This window comes from Chiloscyllium plagiosum, chromosome 13 (genome assembly GCF_004010195.1).
Source record: "Chiloscyllium plagiosum isolate BGI_BamShark_2017 chromosome 13, ASM401019v2, whole genome shotgun sequence".
NCBI lineage: Eukaryota > Metazoa > Chordata > Chondrichthyes > Orectolobiformes > Hemiscylliidae > Chiloscyllium > Chiloscyllium plagiosum.
This window is the reverse complement of record NC_057722.1, coordinates 54171239-54197318: the sequence shown is the minus strand read 5'-3', so window position 1 is coordinate 54197318 and position 26080 is coordinate 54171239. Positions and strand designations below refer to the sequence as shown.

The 26080-nt window shown below is 40.6% G+C and overlaps 1 protein-coding gene across 6 annotated transcripts in view; it reads right to left on the bottom strand.

Annotated features, from left to right (window-relative positions):
• vwa5b2 (von Willebrand factor A domain containing 5B2) overlaps window positions 1–26080 on the bottom strand; it is a 169363-nt gene that overhangs the window by 119538 nt on the left and 23745 nt on the right. For all 6 annotated transcript variants that reach the window (XM_043702438.1, XM_043702441.1, XM_043702442.1 and 3 more), the window contains exon 2: window positions 3440–3592. The gene's annotated coding sequence lies outside the window, so the exon portion shown is untranslated. The remainder of the gene's footprint in view (window positions 1–3439; window positions 3593–26080) is intronic.

Sequence of the window (26080 nt, the reverse complement as noted above, 5' to 3'; positions counted from 1 at the left end):
CTTTTTCTATGTATGGAGTCAGCTATTACGAGGGGGCATAGCTTTAAATTAGGGGGTGGTAGGTATAGGACAGATGTTAGGGGTAGATTCTTTACTCAGCGAGTCGTGAGTTCATGGAATGCCCTGCCAGTAGCAGTGGTGGACTCTCCCTCTTTATGGGCATTTAAACGAGCATTAGATAGGCATATGGAGGATAGTGGGCTCGTGTAGGTTAGGTGGGCTTGGATCAGCACAACATCGAGGGCCAAAGGGCCTGTACTGCGCTGTATTTTTCTATGTTCTATGTTCTATGTAGATGGTGGACAGGCTTTGCGGAGTCAGGAGGTGAGTTACTCCTTGAAGAGTTCACAACCTCTGAGCTGCTCCTGTAAACACAGTTTATTGTATTTTTTCACAGGACGTCAGTTTTGCAGGTGAGGCAAAAATTTGTTGCTCATTCTTAACTGCCCTTGAACTGAGTGTCTTGCTAGTTCATAACAATGGACAGTTAGGGGTCAACCACACTGTTTGGGTCTGCAATCACAAGTAGGCCAGTCCAGAAAAGTTCTGGAGCACATGTATTCAATACCATGGCAGGAATGTTGGCAGGACCCAAAGTCTGTGCAATATCAATGCCTTCAGCCATTGCATGATATCACATGGAGTGAACAGAATTGATAGCAGAGTGGCAACTTTGATGGTGGGGATCTCAGAAGGAGGCCAAGATGGACCATTCACTTCTGCAAAAGATAAATGAATATATTCCACTGATGAACTTGACTCATCCCTCATGAAGGATGGATGTATTTGTGCAGCCTCCTCCTCCTCCTGTGAGTTGATTAATTGCCCACCACCATTCACAACTGAATACAGCAGGACTGCAGAGCTTAGATCCATTGACTGTAGAGATGTTTGGCTCTGTCTTTTGAGTGAAGCTTCTTTTGCTTGGCATGAAAGCAGTCCTGTGCTGCAGCTTCACCATGTTGACACCTCGTTTTAAGCATGTCTGGCATTGCTTCTAACATCCTTTCCTTCCTTGAAGCAAGGTTAGTTACCAGTCTAATGGTCTTGAGGAGTGCAAAATATTAGACCTTGGAGTTCATGATCACAGCTACAAAACATAGATAGTTGACCATTTGCAAGCAATTTTCAGAATGTTTTTTGAGTTAGTGAAGAAGCAACATTTTAGATATGATGCATTACTTAATTAGAAAAGAAAGGAAATATATGATCCTTGACAGATCAGAATGCCTTCCTAATCTCAAAACTGTACTGTAGAATGCAGGAGCAGAATCATATCATTACAGATGGCGTTTGAATACAATTCTGCTTCTGGTGGCAGTCCATAGTGCTTAATGGTGACCAGTTCTGAGTTGCTCAGTCTGTTCTAACCCTATCCCATTTTGCACGGTGGTGAGTTTGCTTTAGTTGTTCATGAGATGAGGACATTGATGGCAATTCAGCAACATCCCATAAATTCTGGAATTAAAATCTAATTTAAAGGTAATTGTTTTTCTTGTTCGAAGGACTCAGGTTCAATTTGTGTAGTGATGGGGGTATCACATTTGGTGTCAGTCTCTCTGGATTAGAGGGAATATCTAGTAAGATTCCCATTCTGAAATATACAGAAATTTCTGATTGTTATCCAATAACCATTACTTAAAACAGTAGATGTCGAGCAAAAACTGTATTTGCTGTTCCCCACAACCAAATACGCTGTTGCTGCCAGTGGTCCAAACTCATAATTGAATATTGGCCAGTCAGTGAAAGTAACAGAGGGAATGAGGTTCCCACAGAACAATATCTCTAGAGAAAGTCAATTGCCTGTGAAAAAAGAAATTGGGGCAAATAATTGACAGATATTAAGCTGGGAGTGGGTGGAAGATGAAACAGAGGGGGAATCAAAATAACAAGGACTTAGTAAGGAAAATAAAAGATGCCTAAATTATCAATAGGATGGCATAAGGCCTAGTTGGTAGCAAATGTCTGGGCAATGGATTTGGTTTGGACAGTGATGTCCTTCCGTTGGATGCAGTAGATGCAGAGCCTTTAAATGATAGATGAAAGATTATCAGGGAGCATACAGAAAGATAGAGCTGAGGTTAAGTCAGATCAGTCATGATCTTGCAGAATGGTGGAGCAGGCTGGAACTGCTGAATGGCCTACTGTTTTTCCTTGTTTGTGAATCGCTCATTGATTTCCTGCCAATGCTCACTGCCTTGGTTATGAGGTGAAGAATTACCTATGGGGTGGCCATGGAAATATGATCTTTTCTGAAAAATTCTGTGTCTTATGATTCCACTAGCTACCTGATGAAGGAGCAGTGCTCTGAAAGCTTGTACTTCCAAAAAAACCTGGTATTGTGGGATTTTTTTACGATGGAAATACAATGCCAGGTACAAATCTCACTTCAGGAGAAACGTGTAAGGAATGGACAGAGAAGGAGGGGGATGAATTATCAACAGTAATAAAGGAGGAATGGTGGCAAGGCATCATTTTGGATTCAGAATATTTTAATGAAGTGAATAAGGCTTCATGCCAAGTTGGTTTCGGCTGGCAATGGTCAAATAAGCATTTGATCAGAAGGTAAATGAGTATTTAAATGAGTTAGAATATATTCTCACCTCTGGAGAATGATAGACACTGTAAAAGTCAGATAATTAATTCAATCAGACGCTGAAAAGTAAAGCGACAGTCAGGTAGTCATTTTTTTTGGAAGGAAGATTTCTCTCTCCCATGCGCAGTCATTGATAACATCTGACGCTGTCAACGCTTTACGAAGGAAACTATGTGTTTTTTTTTGTTCAAGTAAAATTCGGCCCTCAACTGAGGCAAATATTGATTGAATTGAGATTTGAGGAGTTAAAGAGTTGTAACTCCAGATTAGGAAACAACTGTGCATACGTACATCCTGGCTGTAAACACGCACTGTTTGTAGAAAAGAAAACATCCTGAGCTGAAAGTGGCTCATGAATGCTTTATTTGCCCGGAGCTAACAAAAAAAATCTAAGCAATTAAGCCTTACGGGTGGGGGTTGGGGGGAGCGGAGTGGAACTAATCACATATACCGCATTATAAAGGTTCAAACAGTTCAAATAAAACAGCGAATATAAGAAAAGCAGAAATGGCTATTTAAGGGACTGGATTTGATGAGCAATGATATCAGAATGTATTAGTAATAAACTCATACTAGATTCCATCTGAGAATGTGTTGCTTACTCCTTATTGGGGAATATTCATCTCAGCAGCTGTCAGTGTTGAGATTCAGATAAAAAGTAATATTCCTTCAATTCAACAGTGTAACTAAAACCATTTTCAAAACAATTATTATTGTAGCTTTCTGTTGTTCCACTTGTATCATTTTCAAGGTTAGCTGTGGAAAGTTATGCAAAAAAAAAATCACATCCGCTCTGTACCCGATTGTAGAAATGCCCAAACACGTCTAAAGGATGAGGTTTACCTTGCTGGTGATCAAATATTCCGCCTTTTATTTCCTTCTTTCAAAGAGTGATTCCAGTGTGGAAGGATGCTGCTCCTGTTGCTAACAACTGCCACGGATTTACATCCTCAATCGTACTCATTTGCTCCCATTGCAAGGACGTTTCCTGAGAATCTGGTGACAGAGAGAAGGTTCTCTTTATTTGGACTCTGCGCACGGCTGGGGGAGACACACGGTGCTGCTGGCCTTAAAGCCACAGCCACAAACTTTCGACAGAGAAGAGATATTTTTGGACCATGATAATTGTTCAAAATATTCACAGGCAGGCCATTCACCATCTCCCCCACACTGACAGCTTCTTACCTTGCTCTTTACTCTCAACTTCCCAATCTTCCTCCCAGTTTGCCCACCTGCTCCAGAGGTGGCTCATACCATGCTGGAACAGGTTTAATTCAAAATATTTACCATCCCCTTATCCTTCCGATCATTTTGCAGTCTTTTCCATCCTTTGGTCTCCCATTCACATCTCTGCTCCTTAAAGCTTCTATTCTAGTTCATAATGACCTAGCTGGACATGCATCTCCCTTGCTAACTTCATCAATCTGAGTCTGTCATCCAACACTGCCCATAGAAAGGTGGATGTAATTTTGATTTCACTTGCAGGGCACATAACCCACAGGATCATGCAGAATGTCAGTCTGACTTCAGCAGACAGTAATTTTGTGAACAGTATAAACCCGTTTTTGCCCCAGTCTCATCTATCTTTCAAGGAATGGGTTAGGTTAAAATTGTCTCGGTCATCATTCCTTCTGAAGAAATCTACCCTTGCTCCTGGATCTCAAATCTCTCCTTTCTCCAGCACCTGGAGGAATGTAACTGCATTCCCAGCTTTCTCACCAGCCACTATGTGAGCCCCTCCAACTTGCCTTCTACCCTGACCGCATTCATTTCCCAGGTGCTGACTCGCCTGGTTGGTCTCTTATCTGCTTCAACGTTGCTTTACTTTGCTGTAAGTTACTTCTCTCCCTCTGCTTGTGAGATGCCCACAATGATTCTTTCAGGGAAGGCCCACTACATCTTGTACCACCCAGTTCCCAGCTCAGTAATGGACCTTCCCCTGGGATCAAGGTTACTGAGGGCTGCCTTTGGAATTGGAGGTTGTGTGCACACATCAGAGTTTCAGGGCAGCTGGTACATGCACTGAGGCCTAGGATTGAGGAGGGATCCAAGCACAGGGGAATCAGTAGCATAGGGTCGTGGCTGCAGTGGTAGGTGACAGGAGGACTTTCAGCAGCCCCTCTTTCCCATACTGGGAACCTCAGTTCTGAGAGGCAAGCACACCAGGGTTTGTTTATTGAGTTCCCTTCATAGTAAGTCCCTTTATAATAGGATGAGTATTTAACGGGAAATGAATAAGGTAAAAACAATGACTGCAGATTCTGGAAACCAGATTCTGGATCAGTGGTGCTGGAAGAGCACAGCAATTCAGGCAGCATCCGAGGGTGATTTTGCCTGTCCTCGGATGCTGCCTGAATTGCTGTGCTCTTCCAGCACCACTGATCCAGAACTGGGAAATGAATGCCTACTGAAGGCTCTCACTTGATGTCAGAATGGGAATGCTGCCAAGATTCCACATATCGTCTGATTTCCCAGAAAATAGAACCTTCAACATCCTAACACAGATTCTTCCTCACAAGTAATTTATCTCTCTCTGATGGGGTTAATGATGAGTCTAACTGATCCAAAATAAATGATTTTCACCTGGACTAAAATTCATAATCTATTTCTTTGTTCAACCTGTTGCCTTTGAATGGTATCCACCCATTCTCCCATATCTTGTGACTAAAGTACATTGTTCCAACATCATTTCAAATTCCAATGCTCTCCAACTTGTTACATTGCGTGATTCACCACTTTTTAAATGTTTCAATATTTGTAGGTAGATATGCAGCTGATGCATCATATTGGTCAGACCATTAGATGCACTTTTCTTCTGAAATAAAGTCACCTGAACTTACCAAACTGTTTAAGAAGGTTATACTGTCACACAAATCAGGAACATGTTTGTCACTGTGCTCAGGGATGACTGGGATAGTTGGTTGCGCATTTTATTTTCTAAAAGACATTGCAAACAGATATAAAATAGAAAGGTTGCCTTATGTTTTAGGATTCAAACTGGAAATGATAAGATATGGCAAAAAGCATAATCATTTAAAAAAATTTGGTTATTTTCCAGTCAAGGAAATGAATCAGCAATGAATGTAACAAAAGAAAGTACATGTGAAAATCAAAAACAGCAAAGACAAATTTTCAAGGACGGCTGCAAAAAAAGGCCACAGTTGGAAGAAAATGTAAAACAATGGATATTAGACCTGAGGGGAAATGGAATTTCTGTATCTAATGTAATGACTGTATGTGAAGACTTTGATGATGGAACATCTCAATGTGGATTCATTAGATTGTGCTCTGGAAATCAAACCCCACTTTTCACAGACATGTCATAAAATTTAAGGATGTTATAAAAGTAAGTAAAATTCCTCAACCTACCTGTCCTTTAGACCCAGATGGGCAGAAATCATGGACAATCTTTCTGTGCTTAATAAGAATGACTATTTATTACAAATAAGTATATTCTAGTTTTGGATAAACAATTTTGATCTGTTGGCATATAACTCTAATAGTTAAAAATCAAATCCTTTTTAAACTCCTCCCTTGTACAAATACGGACAGACACTCACACAACACAACATGGGCAGAGGGAACGTATGGGAAGGGAGTTCAATGGTCTCTGTCACCATTTGCTGAGATAATCCTTTTGGCTTGTTAGGACTTGCTGCTCCCCAATCTTCCTTCTCCAGGTACTTTCACTTGCTTGCAGTCGGTGCAGGGTGACAGCCTGACACGCATAAAGTTTCTAATTTACTGATTAAGAGCAACAGCATACAGCCACTGATTAGGGAAAATAAATTGGCTATCTTCAGATTTGAAATGGTTTTCATTGCAGTTAAAGGACAGTTCTTTCTACAGTATTTTGGTCCAATGGCTTCGACCCAAATGTCATTCACTCCCATAAGTTGTTCATATTCCTACGGACCAATTACTCAATTGTTGGCAGGCAGAAGGCCTTTGTCATTACTGGTTACTACTCCACAGACCAATCAGCTACTTGTTGCCGGCTGAATCTTCTCTTCATGCGCAAATCACATCTCCCAATCCAACTGAGGCTCTAGTTCATCTAGCCGCTTGGCACACTTTCCTCATTCCTGAAGAAGGGCTCATGCCCAAAACGTCAATTTTCCTGCTCCTTGGATGCTGCCTGACCTGCTATGCTTTTCCAGCAACATATTTTCAGCTCCAGCTCATCTATGGTAATCTCCCCACTTCTTTAACAAAACCACTATAAACAGCACTTACAATGAGTGTCAGGTACTTTGCTTTTTAAAAGTGCAAAAACCCTTTCCACAACCTTTGGTTTCTAAAACAGTCCTTTTCCCAAGTCAGTCCATAATTTAAAAATATGGAAATATAAAAAGATAAGGTCTTTACAACGCTACAAATATATGAAAAGGCACAAGTTAAACCTGCCCACTAAAGCAAGGCAGCACAGAAAATGTAGATTTTGATGACAAGTCATCGGCTTGAAAATTTATTCTGATCTCTGACCTCCTGACTCTTTATATCATCTTCCATTCTTATTTCAGATCTCAATCATCTGCAGTATTTTGGATTTAACTTCAGATAGAGTTTGTCTAAATTTTGTGTTGTGTTGAGATGGTACTATTTCACATGTGCAAAATGCTCACCTTGCTGCTAAAGTGTGATTCAAGTACTATCAATGCAGTACTGTGATCTGTCAATCCATTCTATAGCTATCAGGTTAATGCAGCATAATCAAAATCTTTGCATCACATAGACATTGTTATTTAGAGTCCATAGATATTATTCAGTAAGCATTCTCTGAAAGTATTTGATATGGCCATCAACACAAAAGACTATTGTTAACCAATACAATATTTCTCAAAAAAAATGTACTTACCCAAGATAAATCCAGTTTTGGAAATCTCCACATATCAGTAATAGAGAATTATACTCATGCACACTGCACAAGCTCAGACAAAGGTACCTTTAGAACTCCAGGCACAGCAGATTGGTAACTCCTTTTAGCTAATGAAGTAATCACTGAGAAAAAATACCAGTGTTTAGTGTTGGCGAATTCAAGAACAATATGCATGTCATTTTTCGTGATTGCCTTTCCTGTCTTTCACTTTTCAAACATAGCACTTCCTGTGCTACGCCTCAGATGTCAAAAACAAAAGATTTTACCAATGAACTATGGGAAGAATGTCACGAATGCAGTGCCAAAGGAGGCTTTTTGGCTGATTGTGCCTGTACAAGCTTGTTAAATAAGTATCATTACCGAGTACCAATATTTTGTTTTTCCCTCATGCAAATTATTGTTATGCAAATAATCATCCAACGTCTAAACTGAAAATGCTTTCAGCAAGCAATGCATTGCATACCCTAACTACTTGCTGAGTGAAAAGGGTCTCCTTACTTCACCCTTGTTTCTTTTGTAGATCTATGTCCAATTGCTTCTTTAACAAATGGGAATACCTTTTACCTTTTTACTCTATCCAGCCTGCTCGTGATATTGAGAACCTCAATCACATTTTCTCTTAGCTTTGTTCTCTCTGAGAAGAACAGTTCCAACAATTTCAATCTGTCCACATAATTGAATTTTGCTGTCCCTGGAACCATAGTTGTAAACTGCTTCTGCCTTCTCTGAAATGTGTTTGCATCCTTCCTATCGTGTGGCAGCCAGAACTGTATATAATACTCCAGCTGAGACCTAACAAGAGCCTCCACCTTCCTTACAACTGTACCACCTATTTTGTATCTTGTTTTAACACCACAAAACATCACACCTCTCTGCATTGAACCTCATCTGCCACCTTTCCATCTATTCTACCAATTTCCCTTTGTCTTTCTGTAATTCTACACTCTTCACAATTTAGAGTTCCTCCAAGAATTCAAACATGTACCTAAACTTCCAAAATAAAGAACTAAATGGAAACAACCAAACCTGAGGCAGGATAATCTACAAAGAAATGATACAATAAATAACCACTAAAAGTTTTTTTTCAGGTATTCTTGTCTGTTACTTGTGTTACCTATTACAACCAACTTAATCTTGAACATTGAAACATGATAACACTATAAGAGAGTATATGTTTCCTTTTCTTAATGAGCTGCTTCTTAGCAATTGGTGCAGTCTCAGAGGCAGAACTGCACACTGCTGCTTGGACCTTCTGGCACCCCAGGCACCAGATTTCAGCATCAGCTATGCACCATTCAATAGCTGCAAGCCAGGAACTGACATCCAAAGTCTGCTGCTCAACTCTTATTATGGAGGAGTTGACCAAGAAAGGGAAGTTGGCATCCCAGTTTAGAGACATTTACACGGAAGTCCTAGTGATGAAGTGCAGAGAAGAGGACATCCTCTTTCCTCTGCATTACGAAAGGAGGCCATGGCACCAGATACTACCAGCCCGGGCCAAAATAGACTAAAAGGTCAGTGCAGTGTCATTGGAAAGAAGAAATACCAAGCAATGTGGAAAGAAAGGTCAGTGACCTCATGCTCCACAGGATAAGTACCACCACCTTCTCTCCACCAATTTGAGCACACCCATTACACATACCTTCCACTAAGGCCCACTCTCATTGCTGCACCAACACCTTCCCTCAAATGGCTCTCCCACCCTTTTATTTGGAGTTGCCTCTGCCCTCCTCCATGCCTCACTTCACAATGATTATCCCCTCTGTTTCCCAGAGTTTTCCACCACATAGTATAGATTGCCCATTGATCATCCCTCTTGATAGTTACTGTCCAAACCGCCAGGTGTCACCATGTCCAAATCTTTGGACCGAGTGTGGTGGAATCCCTAACCACAATCCCTTTCACTAAAATAAGGGCTACTCTTCTCAGACTTTTCAAATTGGCCATTTGGTGAAGGACATACAGTCTGTTTGACATAGAACCTGCTATCACATGTCAGTGTCACGTGGACATTGTTAAAAATCACACAACACCAAGTTATAGTCCAACAGGTTTATTTGGAAGTGCAAGCTTTTGGAGCACAGCTCCTTTATCAGGGAGCTAGTGGGACACAGAATTTATAGTAAAAGATCAGGGTATCATACAACTAACGTGATAAATTGAACAAACCTAGATTGCTGTTAAGTCTTTAATCACTTAGAATGGGATTGCACGTTTCGATTCAGTAATATGTAAATCTCAGAAATTCTTTCAAGTCATATTCCCAAGATAACTTAAGGTTTTATGAAAAAAGGTGACATCTCAGCTCAGACAATGCATTAAAGGTGTGAGGTTAGAATCTGGCTATATTCAAACCTTGAGTCAGACTGGCTCTATTTACAAAATAGGAATTTATAAAATGTCACATGGACTGACTGCCTACAGATTGTGTGCTTTTTGAATAAAATAACACGTATCTGCAAATATAAATCTGCAAATGCAAATTCACCCTTAGACTTATATTGAGTCAGAGAGTCAAAGAGATGTGCAGCACGGAAACAGACCCTTTGGTCGAACTTGACCAGATATCCCAACCCAATCTAGTCCCACCTGCCAGCACCTGGACCATATCCCTCCAATCCCTTCCTATTTATATACCCATCCAGATGCCTTTTAAATGTTGCAATTGTACCAGCTCCACCACTTCTTCTGGCAGCTCATTCCATACACATACCACCTTCTGCATGAAAAAGGTGCCCCTTAGGTCTCTTTTATATCTGTCCCCTCTCATTCTAAACCTATGCCCTCACATTCTGGACTCCCCCAATCCAAGGAAAATACTTTGTCTATTTATCCTATCCATGCCCCTCATGATTTTATAAACCTCTATAAGGTCACCCCTCAGATTTGTTTATATGCACATACATGTGAGGAAGAGAGAGAGTGAGTGTGTGTGTGTGTTTGTGCGTGTGTGTGTTTGTGCGTGTGTGTGTGCGCACACGCGCGCGAGTGTGATAGCGTGTATGCCCGTGAGAGGGTGTGTGCATGAGTGTGAGTGTGTGGGTGTGTGTGTGCCTAAGAGAGCGTGTGTGTATGAGAGAGGGTCTGCATGAGTGTGACCGTGTGTAAGAGTATGTGTAATGTTGCAGGATAACCTGTAGTGTGACATGAACCTAAGATCCCAGTTGAGGTCATCCTCATGGTTTTTGAACTTGGCTATCAGCCTCTGCTCAATAATACTGCACAGTGCCATGCAGCAACATGTCCACTGCTTGACTATCCAGCGCTGAAATCCGTGACCAGCTGCTGACCTCTCTATCTGTACTAAAAGGCAAGCCAGAACAGAGATGCTGTGAGTGTCTAACTAAGTGCCATTGTGAGTGAGCTCTAAGAAAGCAAATCAACAGCCCTGCAATGCATTTGTTGCAGATGCATAAGATGGGTAAGGGCTCCTGCATGCACAGCAGCCTAGCAGGAACATTGCGACTTAAGATGTCATCAGAGTTCCATAATGTAGTCATGGTTTGCTGAAGAATCTTTGAATTAATTCAAGGTTGGCTGTAACAATGTGATGACCCTGATGTTTTACCGATGCCAGCTTCTGCTGACAAAGGTGAAGGCAGTCCCTGCCAGTGGACATGAGATGTTGGTGAAAAGTGTTGAAAACATAGGCACAGAGAAGCAACCGGTGAGCTTCATCTGCCAAGTAACCACTCAGATTTTTAAATTGGGAATTGGAGACATCTAGTTTCTTACTAGTGCCCAAGAGAATTATGAACTGCATAGAAATGAGATGAGATTAGCTAATTATGAGATACAACTGTAGGAACGTATGACCCTCACTACTCACTAGTGAGATTCTGATCTGGATAATCTGGATTGGATCGAAATTATGTGAAAGATTATAGTGGGAAAAAAGGGGCTTGTAGCTGGCAATAATGTTCATTTGAGTAACTGGTGTGGACACGATGGGTCAAATAGCCTCCTTCTACATCATGCAATTTTATGATTCTGTGGCCAATGAAATCTTTAGGTGAAAATCATGTTTCTTTCTCCATGTCAAGAGCCTCATCTTTTAATTTTCTCTTTGTTTTCCTAAATTTCTCATCATTACCCACATTAGTCAAGACCTGGAAAACTTCCACTGGTTGCTTCCCTTTAGTTTGGTATTCTTGCAAATTATCAGTCACTTGAAAAGCACAGCAGGTCAGGCCTAATTCGACTCTGATCCTCCAGCATCTGCAGTCCTTACTATCTCCTCATTGCAAATTGTTAAGATGACTACAAGACGAAAAGCATCAACAAAGTATTTCAGCCATACTCATGATTGCTGTTGTTCCTTCATACCATTGTTTATGTTTACATTTGTTATATCTCAAATAGCTGAGGTCACAGTTGACTTTTTCTCACCCATCACTAGTTGAAACAGAGAGATTTAAAAGACAAAAAGAGCAAAATGCCTTTCTGATGTCTCTCTTGCAGGGAGAATCTTTCTTTGAATTAAGAGTTGACCAAGGGAAGAGATTGAAACTTATTGACAAGTGTGGAGGAAAGCGGGTTGGTGGGTAATCAAAATCACTCTGGCGGTAAAAATCAATCAGGATATGTATAGCTAAAAAGTGGACAAGGTCCTATCACCCACAGTTTTAATCTGTACACCTGCACAGATGTCTGGGGTCTTACAAGCATGGACACAATTCTAAATGCATGAAAATGATAAGCATCACTGGTTTATCAAGCTTGCCCAATACAGTCACAATGCCTGAATGGATAACTAAATACCTCCTCCCCACCAACAAAATGAATACACAGAGAAAGAAAACCTGGAAAATTTCTTTCTAACAGCCTAGATAGTTTCAGAACTATTTCCAAGGTAAATTTACCCATCTGAGCAGTAAATCTATTTAAATTGAAACTATTTCTGAGGCTTTCATCTGAACGTCATCCCAAGTCTCTTCACTGACCCACCAACAACCGAAACAGGACACAATTTTCCACAAGTGATTTAATGAAGATTATACTCAGAAAACGTGGTGTGCTTTGCTTTAGACTGAATAGTTCTGCTAATACCAATTTAAGACTCTTCTCAGCACTGGTCTTGAAACCTTTGAGAATTTTAATCCATAGTGCCACCACTAATTGGAAATCTATGTAAAATATTCTAAACTACAGAAAAAAATTAAAAACTGTTATTCTAATTTCTCTCAGCAACTTATTTAATTAAAAGCAAAGGCAGCATTTACACTTGCTGAACTCAGGTTAATCTTAGGCAGTTAGACAAATTAATTACTTGTTACTTGTATAGAGAGGAACTAACTACATTACACAATGAAATACAGAGCCATTTGCAATAAAGGAGCATTAATATTCCATTAGGTTTGGAATTATATCTTGTAGATAGCAAATTGGTACAGTTATGTATAAAGCACTTCTAAATCCCTATTTATTGAATGTGCTACATTGCTATTGGTGGTATGTTTCTGCTGAAGTTATGCTGTGCCTACTATGCATCATGATCTTTACAATGTATTTTTTTTAAATTATGAAACTGTTTGAAGAAGATATTCTTTGTGGCATGATGCTCGTTGAATGCAATTTAAAATGTAATCATCTTTTTGTGGTTGAATTGTACACAGAAACGATTGTTTCTAAGTCAGTAGCATTTGAAGAAATTTGCCAACAAAATTTATGTATAAAATCCATGCTGTTTATGACAGGCCAAAACCATACATGATGTTTCCCAAGAGAGGGATTTCAAATCTTTAGAATGGTGTTGTTTCCTCGGTTAACATGCTTGGCTGGGTACTTTCACATCCCATACATTTAGTATCTTTACCTTGTTGCAAAGCAAGACTGAAAAGCTTGCTTCATGGAATGGTGACAGAACAGAAGAGGCCATTGGTTCATCATGAAATTACCAGCTCTCTGAAAGAGCAATTCTGCAATTTCTTTCCCTTCCAGATATTAACTAATTCTCTTTAAAAAGCCGTGGTAAAATCTACCTGTACTAGCTCTGTTGTTTTCTTGCTTTGTTTAAAATTAGAAAACAACCAATATATGTTCTGATTTAGTGTGTATTTGCAAATTACATCAACTGTTTTATGTACTTTAATGTCCTTAGTAAGACATATTCACTTTAATGATTTTAAGTTCAAACTCTGAAGAGTGTGCTGGATGTTAATATGACCATTTTTGAATAGGTCACCTGTAATTGAGTTGTTTAAATCAGACAGAATCTTAATTAGGAGAAAGTGAGGACTGCAAATGCTGGAGGCCAGAGTCGAGAATGTAGTGCTGGAAAAGCACAGCAGGTCAGGCAGCATCCGAGGAGCAGGAGAATCGACGTTTCAGGCATGAGCCCTTTGTCAGGATTCAGAATCTTAATTAAACATGTTCAACTTCCAACCCACCTTCCTTTTGTTTGAATATGTAAGAACGTAGGTCTAAGATGCAAAGGTATGTTACTAGAGTCTTCAAGCCTGTCTCCCTTATCTATCAAAAACCTTTCTAACTCTGCCTAGAATAAGTCATCTTAGTTAGCATTCCCAGCATATCTGAGGTGAGTGTTTTGAATGTAGGTGATCCAGCCTTCACTGCTTCCATACACTAACAACTCTCTGGGGCAAAAAAAATCTCATTTTACCTTAGAAGTTTGATCTCATTTGTAGAATTCTTTACTTCTACTCTCCACTACATGAAGAAACACCCTCCAGGAATCCACCCCATCAAGCACCCTCAGGAATGTATTGCTTTCGATAAGATCACCTCTCATTCTTCCTCTCTGAACAGAGTTTAATGCAGTTATATCTTCTTTCAGATAAAGAGATCAAAACTGTTGAAGCCACAAACAGATCAGTCATGATCTTATCAAATTGAAGTTCAGGCTCTAAGGGCCAAATGACCTGTTCTTGCCTCTAATTTGCATGTTCATATTTCCAAGTTAGGCTGACTAGGCTTTCACAACAACTTAATTTCTAGTTAGTGCAGTGTCAAAGCTACTGATGGCAAGTGCTCAATCAGCACCAAATAGTTGTTCGGCCAGGAATTGGATAGATGTTTTGGTTGTAATGCAAAGTGACACCACAGCGCAGCTTCATATTTCTATACCAGCCGAGGTTACCATTAAGGTCCCACCTTCTCAATCTTGCTCTTTGCCTGAAATGTGGTAATCCTCAGATTAAATGACCACTAGCCACCCCTTTTAAATGAGGAACCTTAATTATGTCCTTTGGTACTATGATGACTGTAATTGATCTGCCATAGTCAATTCAGTTAGGTAGTGTCAATAGTCCTCAATCATAAACAGTGCAGTGCGGAACCGCATGAGGACTGATCTCCAGTTCCTGATGAAGGGCTTTTGCCCGAACCGTCGATTTTGCCTGTCCTCGGATGCTGCCTGAATTGCTGTGCTCTTCCAGCACCACTGATCCAGAATCTGGTTTCCAGCATCTGCAGTCATTGTTTTTACCTCTTTATCCAGTTCCTGTCAGAACTTACAGTGCTGGATACGCTAAATGTATATTAGTAAGAAAGAACGAACTGTTTCTGGATTTAAAGAGAGCAAGCACCTACATTCTGAACACCCATCTCAGATATGCTGAGAATGCCAATTAATATGGAGCTATTACACCATGGCTGTTTTTGAATTAGAAAGCAGGCCAAATTTAGATGGGGACAAGAAGCTACAAACCCTCTTTCATAGAGGCTGGCAAAAGCTTGCTTCAACTAAACTTTTTTTAGGTAGTACACAGTTACAATCTAAGTATGGTCAGAGTTTGTGCTATGATTTGTTCTTTCAGAGGATACTCCCATCTCTTTGATCCCGTTTAGATCAGACTTCCTCTTGCAGAGCCAGCAGGATGTTATCCTAACTGTTCCAATCCATCTTTTTTTTCAAACTAACTTTTATTTCGAAAAGAGTAGATTATTTTAGATCTTCAGGATAAAGGGTCATTGGAGAATTCTGTTGGGGAATGTCATTACTGTTGGCACATATTTGCAGTGACATTATTGAGGTTAAGAACACTGAGAAATTCAAATTCCTCAAAAGGGATCATACTGTTTCTAAATCTGCAGATGCAGTTACAAAGACAACATCACATGTATGTGATCCTTAAGCCTGTTGAGAATACCAAGACTTGAACAACTAAAAGAAAAGGCTGAGTTCTCCCATACCCCAATGAATGCCTTCAGTAAATGCTGACTTTTCAAATCATGGTAATCTGTAATCTCAAAATGGTGATACCAGCATTTTATATAAACTATCTTAAGTTGTTGAAATATGCAGCAGCTCTTTACTTAACTGAGTAAATTTTCACACACACACCACCACACACATGCACACACCACCACCAACAACACCACAATTTCTGATGAGGGTCACTGACCTCAATATGTAAACCCTATGTTTTTTCTCCACAGAGGCTGCCAGACCTGGTCAGTTTCCAACGCTTTCTGTTTTTGTTAGTTGCTTGTCAGGAAAAGTGAAATCAATTCCAAACCGTTCATGCTGCTAAATCCACAGCTCCTTCAAGAACAGCTTCTAAACTCACAACCTACATCACCTAGAACAGCAAAGGCAGCAGATGCCTGGGAATACTGCTCCCCTCCAAACTGTACACCATTCTGACTTAAGGTATATCACTATTCATTCAAGGTCACTGGATTAAAATCTTGGAACTCCTTCACAGCACTGTAGGACTGCAGCAGCTCAAGAGATGGCTCACCAGCATTTAATCAAGTGCAATTAGGGTTGGGCATTCCTACATCCAAAAAAAAAAGAATTTTTATAAAATACAGTACAACCTCTATATTACTCATATTTCAATGTTTCTTAACCACCCTAAGCCCCTTACCCTACTGCTTTAACATTATGGAGAAAGTGAGGACTGCAGATGCTGGAGATCAGCGCTGAAAAATGTGTTGCTGGAAAAGCGCAGCAGGTCAGGCAGCATCTGAGGAGCAGGGGAATCGATGTTTCCTGAAGAAGGGCTTATGCCCGAAACATCGATTCCCCTGCTCCTTGGATGCTGCCTGACCTGCTGCAACACATTTTTCTGCTTTAACATTATATTTGTATTGTCAATTTAATGTTAACCATCTGAAACATTTTGTTATCTTTCGTGGTGTGGTTATCCAAACTACCTAAACCTTCATTTCTTCAAACTATTCATTTTATTTTATATTCATTCCTGAAGCTCTCAAATAATAGATTCATGTAATTCAATTGAAATGTTTGATTGGGTGGGTGAATGAGGGGAGAGTGGAATGCCTTTCCTTTAACATGCTCATCTGCCAAAAGATTTGAGCAAATGTCATTTAAAAAGTTTTTTTCTCAAATGTGTTTCTAAAGTAGTGTCAAAGAATACTGTCAGTTGATGGTCTGTACTGATGACATGAGGCTGTACAACCGCGTAAAATTCTTAAATAAAATCAAGCACAAACCAATGTGTAAAGGTTTCATATTTATTTTGTGGTTATCTTGCATTTGCTGAAAACAATCTGGCTTACAGTCATCAAGTTGAATTTGTAGAGACCCTGACTAGGACAGGTGTGGAATTTTAATATGTGGTTTGGATTAAAAACAATCATGAGGATATTTCAAAATTGTCTGCTTTGTTAATGGTGGATTTTGGCTTTTGCTTGTCATTGACTTATATTGTTTGTTTGAGTTTCCATAGAAACAATCTGTTGCACTTCTTGCTGTAAAGGAAATAATAATTAACAAAGAACTACTAATCCACATATAAAAGTTCAGAGAAAATACAAGTAAAGCACATGTTTGCTAAAGGTTTTGGCATTTTATAGTATACTATGAAAATTAATTTCACACTCCTTTAGTTGAAGCGAGTGATTTTGGAAATTGTATAAAGCCATCAGTCCAACTTTATTTCCTAATTTTTAATTGTTTGCACAGATATTTAATCTTTTTTTCACCCTGTGGAAGGGAAAAAGGCTGTAACCTGATGATGTAAGTTGTTGTTGAGCATGCACTTGTGTCTCTAAGTGATAAATACTTCTCTTAACTTAACAGATAATAAAGTAAGTATATTCCTCTTCTCATTTTCAGAGTTATACATTGAAATGACACTTTCTCCATTTGCTTTTGCACATCTGCTTGATACCTGTAATTATATTATCTAGAGAACCTAGAAGGGAGTATGATGTTGTGATATTTTGCATGACTAAATAGCCACCATCAGTGAGACTCAGATGTTGTGGTTGGAATGAGTTTGTTCTGTCTGGCTCTGTTTTCTATTCATTCACAGAATATGGGAATCACTAGCTGGGCTAGCATTTATTACCCATCTCTAATTGTCTTGAAGAAGCTGGTAATGAGCTGGCTTCTTGAACTGCTCCAACCCATGAAGAGTAAAGATACCCAAAGTGCTGTTAGGAAGGGAAAAATTGACCCAGCAACAATGAAAGAACAGAGATATAGTTCCAAGTCAGGATGGTATGTGGCTTGAAGGGGACTTGCGGGTGATGGTGTTTCTATATACCTGCTACTCCAGTCATTATAGTGGAGAGGTTGTAGATCTGGGAGGTGGTGTTGGAGGAGCCTTAATGAGTTGTTGTGGTGTATCTTGCAGATGATACATACTGCTACCACTGTGTGTCAATGGTGAAGCGAGTCGATATTGATAGTGGTGCACGTGGTGCCAAACAAGTTTGCTGTTTTGTCCTGGATGGTGTCAAGCTTCTTGACTGTGTTAGCACGTTATTCATGTCTTGCAAAGAGGAAAATCAAGGAATTTAGATCAGTTAGCCTAACATCTGTGGAACAGAAATTGTTGCAGCACATCATCAAAGATAGCATAACTGAACAATTTGAAATTTTTCAGTTAATTAGGGAGCGTCAGCATGAATACACGACAGGTAGGTCATGCCTGACAAACCTAATCGAATATGTTGAAGAGGTAGCTAATGTAGTGGATAGGGGAATATTGATCCTATGGACTTTCAGAAGGCGTTTGATAGAGTCCCACATAAGACACAACTAACTAAAGTTGAAGCCGATGGAATTGAAGACAAATTACTGGCATGGCTGGGAAATTGGTTGAGTGGCAGGTGACAGAAAGTAGAGATAATGGATAGGTACACAAATTGACAGGATGTGACCAATGGTGTTCCTCAAGAATTTATGTTCGGACCTCAGCTATTCACGTTATTGATTAATGACTTGGATAATGTCATAGAAATTCATCCATCCAAAGTAGCTGATGGCAAAAAGCTAGACAGCACTGTAGATAATGTAGTTAATAGAATAAAATTACAAGAAAATATTGATAGATTGAATGAACAGACAAAATTGTGGCAGATGGAGTTCAAAGTAAACAAGTGTGAGGTTATACATTTTGGATTGAAATAGAATAAATCAGAGCATTTTCTAAATGGTATGAAGTTAAATAGAGTGGACGTCCAAAGGGACTTGGGATTCAGGTGCATAGATCTGGTGGTGGAGGGTTATTTTTCAGACTGGAGGCCTGTGATCAGTGGAGTGCCACAAGGATCAGTTCTGGGTCCTCTACCTTTTGTCATTTACATAAATGATTTGGATCCGAGCATAAGAGGTACAGTTAGCAAGTTTGCAGATGACACCAAAATTGGAGGTGTAGTGGACAGCGAAGAGGGTTACCTCAGATTACAATAGGATCTTGACCAGATGGGCCAATGGGCTGAGAAGTGGCAGATGGAGTTTAATTCTGATAAATGCGAGGTACTGCATTTTGGAAAAGCAAATCTTAGGAGGACTTATAAACTTAATGGTAAGGTCCAAGGGGGTGTTGCTGAACAAAGAGATCTTGGAGTGCAGGTTCATAGCTCTTTGAAAGTGGATAGTGAAGAAGGCATTTGGTATGCTTTCCTTTATTGGTCAGAGTATTGAGTACAGGAGTTGGGAGGTCATGTTGCGGCTGTACATGACGTTGGCTGGGCCACTGTTGGAATATTGCATGCAAAGGTAGATAGGATAGTGAAGAAGGCATTTGGTATGCTTTCCTTTATTGGTCAGAGTATTGAGTACAGGAGTTGGGAGGTTATGTTGCGACTGTACAGCACATTGGTTATGCCACTGTGGGAATATTGCATGCAATTCTGGTCTCCTTCTTATTGGAAAGATGTTGTGAAACTTGAAAGGGTTCAGAAAAGATTTGCAAGAATGTTGCCAGGGTTGGAGGATTTGAGCTATAGTGAGAAGCTGAACAGACTGGGGCTGTTTTCCCTGGAGCGTCAGAGGCTGAGGGGTGACCTTATAGAGGTTTACATATTATGAGGGGCATGGATAGGATAAATAGGCAAAGTCTTTTCCCTGGGGTTGGGGAGTCCAGAACTAGAGATCATAGGTTTAGGGTGAGAGGGGAAAGATATAAAAGAGACCTAATGGGCAACCTTTTCACGCAGAGGGTGATACATGTATGGAATGAGCTGCCAAAGGATGTGGTGGAGGCTGGTACAATTGCAACATTTAAGAGGCATTTGGATGGGTATATGAATAGGAAGGGTTTGGAGAGATATGGGCCGGGTGCTGGCAGGTGGAACTAGATTAGGTTGGGATATCTGGTTGGCATAAACGGGTTGGACCGAAGGGTCTGTTTCCAAGCAGTACATCTCTATGACTCTATGACTCTATCTTTAAAATGTCACAGCCAGTGCAGAAATTAATTAAGAAAGCTAATGGAATGTTGGCCTTTATATTTAGAAGACTGGAATACAAGGATGCAGAAGTTATGTTGCAGTTATACAAAACCATGGTTAGCTTTGAAGTACTGTTAGCAGATCTGGGCACTACACTCTACAAAGGAGATATTGACCTTTAGGGAGTACAATATAGTTTTACAAGAATGATACTTGGACTTCAGACACTATGTTATGAGGAGAGGTTATACAAATTAGGTTATACAATTAGAAGGTTAAAGGAAGATCTGATCAAAGTCTTCAAGATATTAATAGAAATGGGGTAAGTAAAGACAAACTATTTCTATTGGGTTGGGGATTCTAGAACTAGAAGGCATAGTCTTAGAATTAGGGCCAGACCATTAAGGAGAGATGGTCGGAAGCATTTCTGTACACAAAGGGTGATACATGTTTGGGATTCTCTTCCTCAAATGACAATGGGTGGTGGATCAATTGCTGATTATAAATCTGAGATAGAATACCTTTTGTTAAGCAAAGGTTTTGTGGGACATGGGCCAAAAGACGTGGGATATGGAATATCAGGTGGGATCGCAAAGTAAATTCCTGAGCGATATGTCTAATACAAGGAGATTTCTAGCCTCTTTTTTATGCTGAATTTGAATCCTGATACATTAAATTAATAATCCTCTCACTGAGATTAGTTATAGTCCAGTTCTCATTTATGTAAATAAATATGTAAGCCTCACCAATTACAGTTACAGTTTATAGCACATGGTTATTTCTATTTTAATATGGTTGAGATTGAAGTGATAAAATCTTGTAACATCCCAGAAGTCAGAAAGCATTAAAGTGGTTTATACTGCACAAATATTTATTTCTAAATCACAAGGTTAAATGTTGGAATTCTGATCTCATATAATTGTATACATCCGACTATTTTTGATTCTTTTTAAAAATACTGTTAAATTGATGTGAGCATCAGGTAAATAAACAATTCTAAAGAGATGCTAATAAAAATCATTTTTCTCATATATCATGCATGATCTTCTTAGTTTCCTTTATAGCATTTTGGTATTATTGATAAAAAGATTTCCTCTCTAATTCTCTGTTGTCTTTAATTAACTAGTTCATTCATTCTGCTGTGCACATTTAGCCTGAAATGGATTGAGTACAGCAGAAGACAGGTCAATGATGTTAAGATTCCATTTATCAGTTCATAGGCTGGACCTGTGTGGAGAAATGGGGTGAACTTTTTTGCCAAAGTCTAATATAGATATTTATAACTCTGTGTTACTGATAATACAACAATATAGCAGCAGTTCATTTAATGTGCTCACAATATCTTGTTACAATTTAAGTAGAAAGTTTTACTCTCAAATACATCCTGTTGCACTTTATTAGAACACCACCAGGTACAGCCTCAACTTTACATTATGTAGTGCATTGGGCACCCAACATTTTGGCAAAGTTTCCAGGGGGCCCACATTGTGAGGGTAGTGTGCTTTCCTGTAATATGTGGTCATACAGGAGATTTCAAAATCACTTACCTTAAAAGTAATTGAAAATACATGGGAAAGCCCTGTAGTCGAGTAGCACAGAACAGTAACATTAATATAAATGTAAAAGTAAAGACTTTTCAGGGAGGGAAATAAAAGAAGACATTAGGAAGACATAGCATCAAAAATAATGTTGACAGGAAGACTTAATTTCAAAGATAGACCCTATAGCAACAGATTTGCACATCTTGAAGCAAAAATTCATTAATACATAAACTAGCTTCTAATTTAGATACTCAGTCAGAAGCTGGACAAGTAAATACATATTTGTATATAACCGTGAGTATAGATGATGACATTATAGCTGACAAGGTATAAAAGATACAACAGATACATTTGAAGAACTATTGTAAACTTATGACAATGACTTCAAATAACAATGACCTCAGACAAGTCCAATTATAATAGAAGAGATGTTATGAATTAGTGGACCATGGATGAGAAAATACTGTTTATTGGACTCACCAAAAGCACAGTGGCTACAAAATCAGGTCAGAGGCTAGGAATATTGCAACAAGTAACCCCCCTCCTGACTCCCCAAAGCCTGTTCACGATCTACAAGGCATCAATTCGGAGTGTGTTGGAATACTCCCCACTTGCCTGGATGAGTGCAGCTCCAACAACACTCAAGAAACGTGCCACCATTAAGGACAAAGTAGCCTGTTGATTGGCATTACATCCACAAGCATACACTCCTTCCATCACTGACATTCAATTGCAGCAGTACATACTATCTATAAGATGCACTGCAGAAATTCATCAAAGATCCTCAGATAGTACCTTACAGACCCACAAATACTTCTATCTAGAAGGAGAAGAGCAGCAGGTATATGGGAACATCATAATCTTCAAGTTCCCCTCCAAACCACTCACCATTCTGACTTGGAAATATATTTAGCTAAAAATCACATAACACCAGGTTATAGATCAACAGGTTTATTTAGAAACACTAACTTTCAGAGATTCCAAATAAACCTGTTGGACTATAACCTGGTGTTGTGTGATTTTTAACTTTGTCCACCCAGTCTGACACTGGCTCCTCCACATCATGGAAATATATTGCGGTTCCTTCAATATAGCTTAGTCAAAATCCTGGAATTCGTTCCCTGAGGGCATCAAGAGTCAACACACAGCAGGTGGACTGCAGCCATTCAAGAAGGCAGCTCACCACCACCTTCCCAAGGGCAACTAGGGATGGGCAATAAATACTGGACAACCAGCGACACCCACATCCCAAAGATGAATTTTAAAATCACTTTTTCTTTCTCGACAGACGCTACCAGACCTATTGAACTTCTCCAGCATTGTCTGTGTTTGTTTCAGATTTCCAGAATCTGCAGTGTTTTGCCTATATTATACCAAGATATCATGTCCAACTTACACCAAGGACATATAAGTATTGAATGCACAAGACAGCTACAATGTTAAATTGTGTACTGGCCATGGATGAATCAGTGCTGAAAAATGTGTTGCTGGAAAAGTGCAGCAGGTCAGGCAGCATCAAAGGAGCAGGAGAATCAACGTTTCGGGCATAAGCCCTTCTTCAGGAATGGCGAAGGTGTGCCAAGCAGGCTAAGATAAAAGGTAGGGAGGAGGGACTTCGGGGAGGGGCGTTGGGAATGCGATTAGGGTGGAAGGAGGTTAGGGTGAGGGTGATAGGCCGGAGTGGGGGTGGAGGCGGAGGGGTCGGGAAGAAGATTGCAGGTCAAGCAGGCGGTGCTGAGTCTGAGGGTTGGGACTGAGATAAGGTGGGGGGAGGGGAAATGAGGAAGCTGGAGAAATCTGCATTCATCCCTTGTGGTTGGAGGGTTCCTAGGCGGAAGATGAGGTGCTCTTCCTCCAGGCGTCGTGTTGCTATGGTCTGGCGATGGAGGAGGCCAAGGACCTGCATGTCCTTGGAGGAGTGGGAGGGGGAGTTAAAGTGTTCAGTCACGGGGCGGTTGGGTTGGTTGGTGCGGGTGTCCCAGAGGTGTTCTCTGAAACGTTCCGCAAGTAGGCGGCCTGTCTCCCCAATGTACAGGAGGCCACATCGGGTGCAGCGGATGCAGTAAATGATGTATGTGGAGGTGCAGGTGAATTTGTGACAGATATGGAAGGATCCCTTGGGGCCTTGGAGGGAAGTGAGGGGGGAGGTGTGGGCGCAGGTTTTGCAGGTCCTTGGCCTCCTCCATCGCCAGACCATGGCAACACGACGCATGGAGGAAGAGCACCTCATCTTCCACCTAGGAACCCTCCAACCACAAGGGATGAATGCAGATTTCTCCAGCTTCCTCATTTCCCCTTCCCCTACCTTATCTCAGTTCCAACCCTTGGACTCAGCACTGCCTTCTTGACCTGCAATCTACTTCCCGACCTCTCCGCCTCCACCCCCTCTCCGGCCTATTACCCTCACCTTAACCTCCTTCCACCTATCACAGTCCCAACGCCCCTCCCCCAAGTCCCTCCTCCCTACCTTTTATCTTAGCCTGCTTGGCGCACCCTCCTCATTCCTGAAGAAGGGCTTATGCCCGAAACGTCAATTCTACTGCTCCTTTGATGCTGCCTGACCTGCTATGCTTTCCCAGCAACACATTTTTCAGCTCTGATCTCCAGCATCTGCAGTCCTCACTTTCTCCATGGATGAATCAGTGACTTGTGAATGCATGTGAAACAGTGGAAGAGGCCTCTACATCCACTCAATGTTCCATCATTTCTTGGATGAAGATAGCAACAGACCAGTTCATGGTGTTTGGAGAAGATTGTATCCTTATGGTGGATTACTCCTCCAAATTTCCCATTGTTTGATGATTTTGTAACTCAACAAGTACAACCATCACTGACACAAAGACTGCTGTTTTCATTTTGTTCAGAGTCCTGCAATGTGTTCAGTCTGGCAACAGAACTCAGTTTGTTGACAAACTATTTAAACATTTTTATTTTAAGTGACCAGTGGCCTGTGTCACATTGTGAGCCCATTATCCATGCCTCAAACAGTCTAGCAGAATGCTTGGTACGTGCCTTCAAATCAAAGTGTATCAAGTGTCAAGCAACAAAATAAGATTTCCACATTGCATTGTCCAACAACCATTCTGAGACATAACACATTCTTCATCAAAGATGGAGGAGAACTAAAGAGAATGGATGAAGGGACAGAACAAGCAGAGAACTACTAAAACTGTTCATAAGACAGAATGTGTGAGTTAGAAATACTAGCAAAATCCTGCAGGAAATGCAACCAGCCAGGCCATATGAAATCACTATCGATCATGATGTGACATTGTCAAGAAATAGAAGCTAAAAGTGCAGCACACATATCACACACAAAGAAAATGAAGAAAAAAGCTCCAATTATGTCAACTGTGTGGTGATGCTGAACGACAGCAACTAGCACCAAGACAACCAGTGCAACAGAAAACAACACATGCTTCTCCAGATGGAAATGTGATCACTGGATCAGGATGAGTTGTCCAACCTCCAATGTGTTACAAGATGCTTGACTTGTTGATTTGGTCAACTCTCTTTTTACCTGTTTATATAATTTTTAAATTGAAATGCCTATGAATAGCCTTGCACATGCGTTTTTAAAAATATTTGTAGAAAAGATGAACACTGTTGTGTCATGTCTCATTGTCATTAGTCAATGTAAGTTAAAGAGGCATGCTCGTGATATCATCACTGTTTCAAAGCATGTAACCTGAGGGCATAAGGGTCCAGCTCAAGCTACTTGAAGCATGAGAGCTATCATGGAGGTCTTAGATGACAGAACACAGGAGAGGCTGGACCAGCCGCTATCTCTGGACGAGCTGACCAAGGCCCTCGAGTCCTTCGAAAAGAATAAAACTCCCGGAAGCGACGGCTTACCGGTCGAGCTCTATTCCGCTCTGTGGGACTTGATTGGCCAGGACCTGCTGGAGGTGTATGTCAGTATGCTTCGGGCAGGTACCATGAGTGAATCCATGAGGAAAGGCATCATCACCCTCATCTACAAGCGGAAGGGGGAGAGGGAGGAACTCAAAAATTGGAGACCAATCTCACTGTTGAATGCGGATTACAAAATTCCGTCAAAGGTAATCGCCAACCAGGTCAGGTCTGCTCTGGGGTCGGTGATTCACCCTGACCAAACCTGTGCTGTGCTGGGCAGTAAGATCGCTGAGAGTCTCGCACTCCTCAGGGATACGATCGCCTACGTGCAGGACAGAGGGTTGGACACCTGCCTGATCAGCCTGGACCAGGAGAAAGCCTTTGACAGGATATCACACAGGTATATGAGAGATGTTCTCTCCAAAATGGGCTTTGGGGAGGGAATCTGCAATTGGATCAGACTGCACTACACCAACATTGTCAGTGCAGTCTCAATCAATGGATGGGAATCAGATAGCTTCCCAGTCAGATCTGGAGTCAGGCAGGGCTGCCCTCTCCCCCCTGCCTTGTTTATGTGCTGCATAGAGCCATTTG